The sequence below is a fragment of the Rhincodon typus genome, chromosome 27 (genome assembly GCF_021869965.1).
Source record: "Rhincodon typus isolate 14 chromosome 27, sRhiTyp1.1, whole genome shotgun sequence".
NCBI classification, from domain to species: domain Eukaryota; kingdom Metazoa; phylum Chordata; class Chondrichthyes; order Orectolobiformes; family Rhincodontidae; genus Rhincodon; species Rhincodon typus.
In genome coordinates this window covers 5,357,734-5,369,767 of record NC_063358.1, presented here as the reverse complement: position 1 = coordinate 5,369,767, position 12,034 = coordinate 5,357,734, and positions in this window count along the sequence as shown.

The window sequence follows — 12,034 nt, the reverse complement described above, 5'->3', positions numbered from 1 at the left end:
AAGTATTGTTTAGCGTGCTAACCAGACAAATCATACCTTACATGAGTACATTAGTGTCAATTGTCCTTAAGAGGAATATCACCTGGTTGCCTAATATCCTTTAGGGAAGGAAATCTGCTGTCTTTACCCGGTCTGGCCTATACAGGACTCCAGATCCGCAACAATGTGGGTGACTGTCAATACCCTCATGGTAGTTAGGGATGGGCAATAAATTCTAACCCAGCCAGTGATAGCCACATCCTGTGAACAAATAAAGCAAAAAAAAAACACCCTGACTGGGGATGTAAGTCGCTGTTGAGAGGTTAGACCAGCAACAGGGTTGAGAATGAAGCTAGTGGTAGAATTTGGAGAGCTGTTGTACTCCTCCTGAATCTGCAGGAATGTGCTTTTAAACATTAAACTTTTGGTTCCAGATGGCAACATTCCCTCTAATCTTCCAGATCCAGAAGTCAATTCCACAACCAATGCTTTCAATTGTGGTCTCCCTGCTATAAGAAATATGTTGTTAAACTTGAAAGAGTTCAGAAAAGATTTATAAGAATGTTGCCAGGGCTGGAGGTTCGAGCTATAGGGAGAGGCTATTTTCCCTGCAGCGTCAGAGGCTGAGGGGTGACCTTATAGACGTTTATAAGATTGTGAGGGGCATGGTTAGAGTGAATAAACCAGATCTTTCCCCCAGGGTAGAGGAGTCCAAACCTCGAGGGCATAGGTTTAAGGTGAGAGGGGAAAGATTTAAGTGGGACCTAAGAGGCAACTTTTTCACACAGAGGATGGTACGTGTATGGAATTGTGGAGGCGGGTACAATTACAACATTTAAAAGGCACCTGGATGGGTATATGAATCGGAAGGGTTTAGAGTGAAGTGGGCCAAATGCTGGTAAATGGATTAATTTAGGATGTCTGGTTGGCAAGGACGAGTTGGATCGAAGTCTGCTTCCATGCTTCAGCGCTATGATTCTATGACTCTATTACACTTTTGGTTCCAGACAGCAGTATTCCCTTTAATTTTCTTTCCAGCTGCAACCAGATTCGGAAGTCAATGCAGAGAACAGCATGCTGACTCCAATTGCTGTGCATCGAATCTTAGAGCAGCCACATGCACGCAGCTTGGGAAGAACATTACTAGACAGTACTCCACAGGCAGGGGCAGACAAAGAATCCCAAGTGGAGCAGGCCACAGTTAAAAGTTTCATTTATTTGAGGCGACCTAAAACAGATACTAGTTCTGACATTTATCTATTTAAGGGGGCCTAACGTCTGCTTTAGAACGTCGTCAGAAAGCAATTCCTCCAATTTTGGGGAGGAGTGGAAAAGGTGGGGGCTCCTTTGATAATGTTTAAGGATATGGCCCCTCTTCTTATGTTTGAGCATGTGCAATATCTCAAAGGGTCTGTGTGTAACCTGCGAGAGAAATTTTCAGCGTGTAGCTTAGAGGGAACATTACGACCAAGAATGCCTCAAAAACAACCCAATCCAACATGGTATTGAACATCTTTCAGATGTCCTCAGATATGGCCATTAATCTCCAAAACTGATCCTCCTTGCACCTATTTCACATCCACAATACACGTACAACATGTTCCAATTTCTGTCCAATTCGTGAGGGTCTGTGGAATCTTTCCAGTGGGTCTGTGAAATGATGAAAAAGGGATAATATTAAGACCATGATGTGGGCTCAGCATGCAATGTTGGTCATTATTTTGACGTTCCTGGTGTCCTTGAGCATTGTAGCCAAGTGGTCAAGAACCAATGGGTGGAATTCTTCCCCTGCCTACTGTGAGATGAGCAACAATGACAAAGATGGGAAAATATGGAGAGAACAAGAAAATCAGCAATGGGAAGCAATTCTAAATTGAAGGGACAATAGGAGGGGACTTGAATCTCAGTAGAGGGGGCTCACATTCCAGTGATTTTGAACTCCACTCAAGGGGAGGAGCCATCAAAGGCATGGGATTTCACAAAACCGTGGCTCTGGGGTTTAAATGGGCTCATTAATTGGAAAATGAAGGAGTTAAACTGAAATGGGGGTAAGGCAAAGGACTAAAAGATCATAGGGGCCACAGGGACAGAAACAGAAAAGAGAACACAAAGGGTGTAGGGTTTATCTGGTGTCATATGTGGAGCCTGCAATTTATCCACAAGAACACAAGATAGAATCTTGTTGAAAATATGCCTGATATTGATGGCACGGTGGCTCAGTGGTTAGCACTGCTGCCTCACAGCACCAGGGACCTGGGTTCAATTCCACCCTCAGGTGACTGTCTGTGTGGAGTTTGCACATTCTCCGTGTCTGTGTGGGTTTCTTCCAGATGCTCTGGATTCCTCCCACAGTCCAAAGATGTGCAGGCTAGGTGGATTGGACATACTAAGTTGCCCATAGTGTTCAGGGATGTGTAGATTAGGTGGGTTACAGGGGGATGGATCTGGGTGGGATGCTCTGAGGGTCAGTGTGGACTTGTTGGGCCAAAGGGCCTGTTTCCACACTGTAGGGATTCTATGATGAAAAGATTGGTTGCAAAGTGGACGGAATTAGGTACTGATTTTTTTATTTCCTTCACAGGAGGAGTAAAACTCTTCGAATTGTACATTCTGCTTGATGCAGTTGTGGTCATCATCCCCCACTGATACAGTACTACCACCTATCCAGCTTCAATTTGAACTTCATCAGCACCACATTCATTGCCAAAGACCACACATTCTAAATCCCGTCCTTAAGCAATCAGGATTAACAGGCAGTGCACACTAATTTCCTCCTTGTCATGTCAGCTGAGCAGCTGTCATCACATGTAATTCAGAGAATAACCAGGAGTATTTCCTAACTAGCTTCCGTGGCTAGCACTGGACGACCACACTTTGGAGCCACCAAATTCTCTCACTGAACTGTAGGTATGCAAAGACCGGGGACTGAATTTTACCAGAAATCAGCTCAGCATCAATTTAGGTGAGTTTCACAAAGGTTTTCTCTCCTGGAGCTCTGGTGAGTTTTCAGGATTTGAGTGAAGATCTGTAGCTTGGGTGCTACTTGTAGATGTTGGTGTGTTCGCCGAGCTGGGAGGTTTGATAGCAGATGTTTCACCCCCTTACTCGGTGACATCCTCCATGCTGTGGAGCCTCCTGTGAAGTGCTGTTGTCCTGTGCTGGGTCAAATTTGTATGGCCTGGTTTTTGATGCTTCCAGTAGGTGCTGGTACCGGCTGTGCGTTATAATGGACTCCATCAACAAACACACTGAATTAGACCCAATATACCGACCATTACAACACACAGCCAGCACCTAATGGAAACAGCAAAAAACAAACCATACAAATTCGACTTGGCACAGGACAACAGCGCTACACAGGAGGCTCCACAGCACTGAGGATGTCATCTACTAAGGGGACGAAACGTCTGCTATCAAACCTCCCAGCTCGGCGAACACACCAACTTACACGAAGGGTGAGTTTTGTTGCATTATTTACTAATCGTTGCCATTAACAAAGTACAGTGCCTCTGTGGTGAGCAGCTCACCATCGCTTCCCTCTCTCTAGAGGTGGAAATGCCAGGACTGCCCGGCATACCTGGCATGGTGCCATCTTAAAGCCCACCTGTTTAAGTGTTGCCAGTGAGGAGTTGCTCTCGCTGCGCATGCGGTGGCTAGGGAAACAAAAGGAAAGGCTTCTCAGGGCACACAGGCAGCACGGCTAACATTTTGTCACAAGTACAAGCGCACATTTGTAAATCTGCTTCTAGTAAAGAATCCAGCCACACAAGTAGCCATCCTCACATCTTCTCATTGTTCAATGTGGGACCACCACAAATTGGAAAGGCTTCCATTCACTGATAATGTTGGTGGACTCTCCACCTTTCGATTCAGGTTACCGAGTGCGTCTGGCAAAATTACCTGCTGTTCCTGTGCCTGCCTGTGCATTCGGTCAAAGTCATTAAAAACTGACTGAAAATATGGGGTCATCCTCCATCTGTACCTGAGCAGGTGCCTAGCCTCTGTAAGTCCCTTCAGTGCCAGGAACCTGGGGGTGCTTCTTCCTCAACAAGCTGCAGAGAATGTCCCTGATGTGCTCTCCAGACTGTGCTCTCGAGTTCGATCTAGATGTGAAAGTCTTGGAGCTGGTACGTCCTCTGAAAGTTCAGTGGCTTCCTCCTCAGAGTTGGTTAAGATGCCCGAGAAGCACCAAGAATGGGCTCACAGTGCTTGGGCTGGGAAAGAAGAAGGAAAAAGCCATTAAGCCAACCTTGTCCAGGGGACAGGAATGAGAATCAAGTTGAGCTTTATTCACTGAATATGGCAGCTGGGTCAGTGTGACCGAAGCTGTGGTCACAGTGACTGGAGTTATGCCAATGGAAAAATAGGCAGTGCCAACAGGTCAGTGAGTGGCAGCAGAGGGAAAGGGAAAACCCTGAGAGCCTCAGAAGCTGTGCAGGGAGTGCAGTGGAGGGGTTATGTCTGATATGGTGCCTTTGCTCTCAAAAGGAACAACTGAACCCTCCGCCCCAACCAAACACCTCTGATTCCGGGAAGCACAGGGGAATGTTGTATTCTGGACAATTTAAGAGGCAGTTGCTGAATCTCTTGGATTATCTCCCAGATGAAGGTAGGATGTAAGTTGTCACATCACCAATCGCAACAATACTCAGCATCATATCAGCTATACAAAATGCCTTGGCAAGATATGAGCCAAGTTTCTTCACAGGATGTTAACAATCTCCACATTCTGACATGTAGATGTGCAAGAGGATGGAGTGAGGACATAGATTCATACTTAATAATCCATCATGGAGGGGTTTGGTAGCTCAGTTTGCCTAGATGACCAGAGTGTGATACAGAACCAAGCCAATAAGGAATTATAACTATGTTATAAATATAATGATAAATTATATGACCATAATAGAGTACATATGATACATATTTAAAGAGCTGATGCCGATGCTATGGGCCAAAGGGCCTCCTCTGCACTGTAACAGTTCTGTCATTCTGTGAACAGCATGGATTGAGACCCTGTAATTGCTGTGACAGTTGAGGAAGGCCCTGTTTCTTCTTCACCTTCACTCCTCACCCTCAAGCTATACATCACCAAATGCCCCTCTGTAATAAACAAGAGTGTCATCCTTTATTCTTTATTCATTCATGGGATGAAGGTGTCACTGGCTAAGCAATATTTATTGCCCATCCCCAATTGCCCAGAGGGCAGTTAAGAGCCAACCACATTGCTGTGGGCCTGGAGTCGCATGTAGGCCAGACCAGGTGAGGATGGCAGATTTCCTTCCCTGAAGGACATTATTGAACCAGATTGGTTTTTCCTCAACAATCAACAATGGATTCGCGGTCATCATTAGATTCTTAATTCCAGATATTTATTGAATTCAAATTTCACCATCTGCCATGGCAGGATTCAAACCTGGATCCCCAAAATGTTATCTGGGTCTCTGGATCAACAGTCCAGTGATAATACCACTAGGCCTACCCCATAGAAACCAAGAACATAGACAGGAACAGGAGTAGGCCATTCAACCCCTCAGGCCTGCTCCGCCATTCAATATGATCATGGCTGACCATCGAGCTCATTACCCTAATCCCACCGCAACATCCCTGCAATATCCCTTGATCCCTTGAGTAACAAGAGCTATATCAAAATCCTCCTTTGAAAATAGTCTTTTGTGGGATATTGTTGCATTCCATCACTCAAAGAAAAGGTTTGAGAACCTCTGAGGTTTGGTGTGGACTTGTTGGGCCGAAGGGCTTGTTTCCACACTGTGGGGATTCTATGATTCTATGATTCCTGAAACATTGATGCAGCACCAGAAAGTGAAATCTACTGGTAATTGTTGTATTGGGTCTTAATTGTTGGGCTGGGATTTTTTGCTATAGACAAACGGAAAGCAAATTGTCTTGGTCTACACGAGTCAATTAATGACCAGTTCATTGCTTCCCCTGTGTGTGACACAGGAAAACTGAACAGTGACATGAAAATGAGGGAAATCAACAGAATTCTCAAACATTAGGGCTAAGCAGATAAAGTTATCAACAGGAAAGGATGAGCAGAAAGTCAACAGAAAATCTCAGAGATAGTAGGAACTGCAGATGCTGGAGAATCCGAGACAACAAGGTGCAGAGCTGGATGAGCACAACAGGCCAAGCAGCATCATAGGAGCAGAAAGGCTGACGTTTTGGGCCTAGAACCTTCATCAGAAAATCTCAGATTCAGTTGTCTATTTTTGCTCTTAATTAATCTTACCTGATCAGCAGGGCTTAAAATTGTGTTCAGTGTATCCAAAGGGAAAGGGAAAACATTAGTCAATATTCCTACTTCTCATCATATGTCACCTCTCCTGGAAAATATGCAGTTTGGACAGTGGCCAAAACAGGATTAGTGCCAGTGTGGCAGTGTAACCAACAAGAAAATATCATCATCACTGCTAATGTCACCCAATAATCTTTATCCGTCTCATATACAGCCAGCAGCTGCAGCTCAGTGGACCCTACTTTCAGCTCTGAGTCAGAACGTTGTGAATCTGTGTCCTGTTCTGAGATTTGAACAGAAAACACAAGGATGGGACATCAATGCAGTACTGAGAGAATGCTGCACTGTCAGTCAGGTTAATGAGGACAACTTATAACTATAAAATGTTATAGTCTATTGTGAGAGAAATTGAATGCAAGAGTAGGGAGGTTATGCTTCATTTATACACGGGGCACAATGAGGCATTTTGGAGTCAAGAAAATGGTAAAGTTTCAGAGGATCATAGGGCTGCTCTATTATCAGAAAGAAACAACTGATAGTGGTTTAACCTGAGGGTCACCACACCTCAGGCAAGGGGAGAGGTGGAGAAAGAGAGTCTTTCATGATAACCTCAGCCAGTGTGGGAACTGAACCCACATTTGTTGGCATCGCTCTACATTGGAAACCAGCCATCCAGCTAACTGAGTGCTGCGTACAGTACTGGTCACCTTTTTAATTATTTAAGGATATAAATGCGTTAGATGCAACTTAGAGAAGGATTGCAAAACTAATACCTGGAATGGGCAGAGATAGCAAGTACTGCAAATGCTGGAGTCAGAGACAACAATCTGAAACATCAACTTTCCTGCCTGGCCTGCTGTGTTCCTCCAGCTCTGTGTTGTACCTGGAATGGGCAGACTGTCTGATGAGGAAAGGTTAAGCAGGCTAGGTATGTATCCTCTAAGTTTTAGGAGAGTAAGAGACAACTTGATTGAAACAGATACAATCTGAGTGCTCTTGTCAGAGTGAATGTAGAAAGAATGTCTCCTCTTGTGGGAGACTCTAGAACTAGGGTGACAGTTTAAAAGTCAGGGATTGCCAATTTAAGACAGAGATAAGGAGAAACATTCTGTTTCAGAGCATTGAGTCTTTGGAAATCTCTCCCTGTCAATGCAGTGAAAATAGAGTCCTTGAATATGTTGAAGGCAGAAGGAGATATAATGTTGCTGAGCAAGGGGCTGGAAGGTTGTCAAAAGTTGGTGGGAATGTAGAGCTGAGATTACAATGACATCAGCCATGACCTCATTAAACACAAAGTATGTGATGAAAGTGAGATGGTCACCTGATGCAAACTTTTCACCATGTGCAGACACGGATTACCTATTGTTCACAATGGCAGAGGACCGTGCTCAGGCATGGTGTGCAACAGTGTTCAGAGCGTGAGCAGTCTACTTGTTGGTTACTTGCTTGTCAATCCACGATCACGAGTTTTTCACCTGGTGGAGGGAGTGGCTAGACAGGGCATCTCCAGAGGCACCTTGTCAACTGGACTGCATGGCAAACTGGAGACAAACCACAAGAAAATATCTGTGCCCCAGCCTCCCCCTCTCCTCAGAGCTTGTTCAGAGGAGCTTGCGAAAGTTGGGAAGTAATGTTTCCCAGGGAACAATCCTGGAACCATTTTATGCCCAAGTTTGTTCCTGGCAGCTGCCATTCAGTTACGTGCCTGTGTTTCTGCACATGTGGAGTCACTGCGCCACCTAGCCATGGCATTGACAATAAATGCAGCCCTTATTGAATGGCACAGCAGACTCGTGGGGCCAAATAGCCTTATGCATATTTTCGTACTGGAGCAATTGGAATGAGTTCAGCCAGGCAGACCTCATAGAATGTGCCTCCTTTTGGATGAGAGATCAAACATAGGCTCTGAAAAACTTCTCAGGAAGAAATAAAAGATCCCTTGGCCTTGCCACCAATTCTGCAAAGAGCAAGGGAGCCCTCCCTTGTGCCCTAGTCAATATCTATCCTTCAATCGACTTCACAAAAACAGATCTGCTGATCATTATCATATTGCTATTGTAGCAGCTTTCTGTGTATAAACTGACGGTTCTTTCCTAGATTAATTGAAACAATCACTGTGTTGGAAAGTACTTCATTGCCCATGAAGCAATTTGCAACATCCCCGGGGTTTGAGGTGTTCAATATAAATCCAAATCTCTTCTCCTTTTACAGAGTTTTAATTAAACAATGTACAGTCAGCCTCATGTGCAAGGTCATAAATTGTGATGTGCAGGTAGAAGAGGACAGAACTGATTTAACTGTAACACTCTCTAAGAATTAAGAGCTCCCCAATGTTCAGAAGGTGGCTTTACTCATGAAAAAGGCACATGTCTGAGATGCCAAGAGATTGTATATGGCAACAGAACCTCACTCCACTATAAGTCATGTCTTCAAGTGAAAGCAAACGTACTGCAGACAAATTTGAAGACTTCACAAAAATAGGTGGAAAGGCAGGTTGTGAGATGGATACAAACAGTCTACAGAGAGGTATGGAGTACAATGAGGGCAAATGTGAAGTTCATTTTGAAACAACTGAATATTATTGAAATGGAGAAAAACTGCAGAAAGCTGCAACACAAAGGGACCTAGAGATACTTGTGCACAAAACTCAGAAAGCTAGCACACAGGAGCAGCAGGAAATCAGGAAGGCTAATGGGATGTTGGTCTTTGTTTCAAAGGGGTTGGTTTAAAAGAGTAGGAAATCTTACCGCAACTGTACAAGGTGCTGGTTAGACACATCTGGAGTACCGTGAGCAGTTTTAGTCCCCTTGTTTAGGGAAAGATATCATTTCGTTGGAGACAGTTCAGAGAAGGTTCAGTTGGATGATCCTGGTGTGGAGGGACTGTCTTATGAGCAAAGGCTAAACAGGTTGGTAGAAAACCATTGAAATTTATAAGAATGAGAGGTGATCTCATTGAAACATATAGAATTCTTAAAGACCCTGAACGAGTCAATGTTGAGAGGACGTTTCCCCTCATGGGAAAGTCTAGGACCAGACGGCACAGTCTCAGAATAAAGGGGCCCCAATTTAAGCCTGAGAAGAGGAGGAATTTCTTCTCTCAGAGGGTTGAGAGTCTTTGGAACTCCTTGCCACAGAGAGCTGTGGGGGACAAAGTCCTTGTGTATATTTAAGACTGACATAGACTCTTGATTCATAGGGGAATCAAGAGCCACGAAGAAATGCAGTAAAGTGGTTATAAGTAATGCCAGAACAGCCATGATCCTACTAAATGGCAAAGTAGACTGAGGGTCAAATAGCCTACTTCAGTTCCTATTTCTTACAGTCTTATGGTGTTATGAAAGTGAAAAAACACTAATTATAAATCTGTGAGGAACTGATGGAAACTGGAGCAAAGAATAAATTATTCAGTCAAACCACAGTTTCCGTTGTAAAGATAAGTGCACATTCTACAGTGAGTGACTTTTCATTGAAACCCCTGTAAACCAGCCAGATGCATCACCAGCATTCATTACATTGATCTTTCTTGCATTGACAGACTAGCATGCTAAAATCCCCAGGTAAGCAGACAATTTCTGAGAAACTCCTAACAGTTAAAGCAAATAAAATAAATCCTAAACTGTAATGCCGAAAGTAGAAAGATTATTGCCCAGCTGACTCATTTCAATGTACAGAACTGGATTTCCTAAAAACGTAATTTTGTATTTTTTTGTAAAGTAGCAACCAAGACTGGGTGTCATATCCTTTACATTTATTGGTATCACTCTGTATATTGCTTCACTTCTCAGCCCAGTGAACAGGTGGATGATAGGGAACTTTTTTATTCATTCTTGGATGTGGACATTGCTGGAAAGTTCAAGATTTATTGCCCATCCCTTGTTGCCTTTGAGAAAATGGTGGAGAGCACAGTGTTATCAGGAAGGATGTCCCAAAGATTCTTATACAGTGACTGAAGAAATCAACGTACTTTCAAGTCAGGATGGTGCCTGTATGCTTCTCGGCTTTAGTTACCCTTGCTCTTGTAGTTGACGCATGTCACAAGTATGGAAAATAATTTCAATGAAGTCCTAGCAATGTGAATACTCCAACCAGAGGGCAGTAGTGGCACTGAGAGAATATTTTTCAGGAGCTGGATGGATGGGGTGCTCAACTTTATGGTGCCCTGGATAGTGAGGAGCTTTTGTGAGTTATTGGCGCTGCACTCACCCAGACAAATGGAGAACATTTGTACCTTGTTGAAAGACTTTACTGAGTGAGGAGATGAGTCAGCCACTGCAGGATATCCACACTTAGCACCTTCCTTGCAGCCACAGGACTCATGGACTGTTTCTGGTGAATAGGAATCCCCATACCTGGGTGTTGACGGCAGGGAATCTGATAATGGCAATGGCAATGAATGTCAACAAATAGGCGTGTGTATGGTCTTATTGAAGAAGGTCGTTGTCTGACACTTCTAAGCCCGAAAGTTACTTACCACTCATCGCAACCGAAGCCTCAATGCTGTCCTGGGTTTGCTTCATACAGGCTTCGACTGCTTCGTGATCTGTGGAGACCTAATAGAGAAAGAAAAATATGCTGAAATCAGCCAACTTCCCCACTTCAGATCTTATGATGAAGGGAAGGTCACGGAGTTCAGAATCACAGAATTATTACTGTACCTACAGCACGAGGTCAGTCAGCCAATCGTGCCTGTCCCAGCTCTATTACCTAGAGGTCATTGAGGAAGTAGTTGAAGATGGCTGGACCAAGGATACCACCTGAGGAAATCCTGTAGTGATGTCCTGTAACTGAGAGAATGGGTGTCCACCAGCCACAGCCTGCTTAGGTTTAACTGGTTGGGCCAAAAGGCCTTGCACATCACTGAATTCTCTTGAGAAGGTGGTGATGAGCTGCCTTCTTGAACCATTGCAGTCACTCACAATTGTGCAGGTTACATAGCAAGAGAATGAGTGTGCAAATGCGTCCTAATTTTTAAAATATTTCTGTTTCTTTCACACTTCACAATGAAACACATAAAAATGATGAATCATTTTCCAAGGATAGAGGTCTTAAGAAGTTACTTTATATTTAAAGATAGTAGGAACTGCAGATGCTGGAGAATCTGAGATAACAAGGTGTGGAGCTGGATGAACACAGCAGGCCAGGCAGCATCAGAGGTGCAGGAAGAAGGGTCCAGACCCAAAATGTCAGCTTTCCTGCCCCTCTGATGCTGCTTGGCCTGCTGTGTTCATCCACTCCACACCTACTTTATATTTAAAGTTTAGAGGACATCAGTTTTGAAGGATTGTGGAAAAAGGAATTTAATTCAAATTTTGTGGGCATACTTGCAGTGGTTTCTCTAAAAGAGGTCATTGAAAATTCACTGTGGATGGGGGATTATTATTTTACAAGGCTTCCAGGAAATCACATGACTAGTAATAACTGTTTTCATTGCTATAGAGTTTCATGGGGCTTCTATTGAACCATGACTGGCTTAGAGAGGCTCTCCTTTAGTCCAGCTGAGTTAGAAAAAAGCCAACTAAGAACAAGCTGGGTTAGAGGAAAGCTTGCTATGAACAAGCTGCCCAGTTGATTTCACCCATTTCTTTAAAGAAAACATCAGTTCATGGTGAAACCTATTTGTTTTTTTTTTGAAAGAGCAATTGATAGAACATGTCAAGATTGTATTTCCTAAACGAGCTCCTCAGAGCGAACCATGCATGATTAGTGACTTGAGCACACTCGCCAGGGGATCAGAGTAACACATTCTGGAACATGAGATAACAAGGTGTAGAGCTGGATGAACACAGCAGGCCAAGCA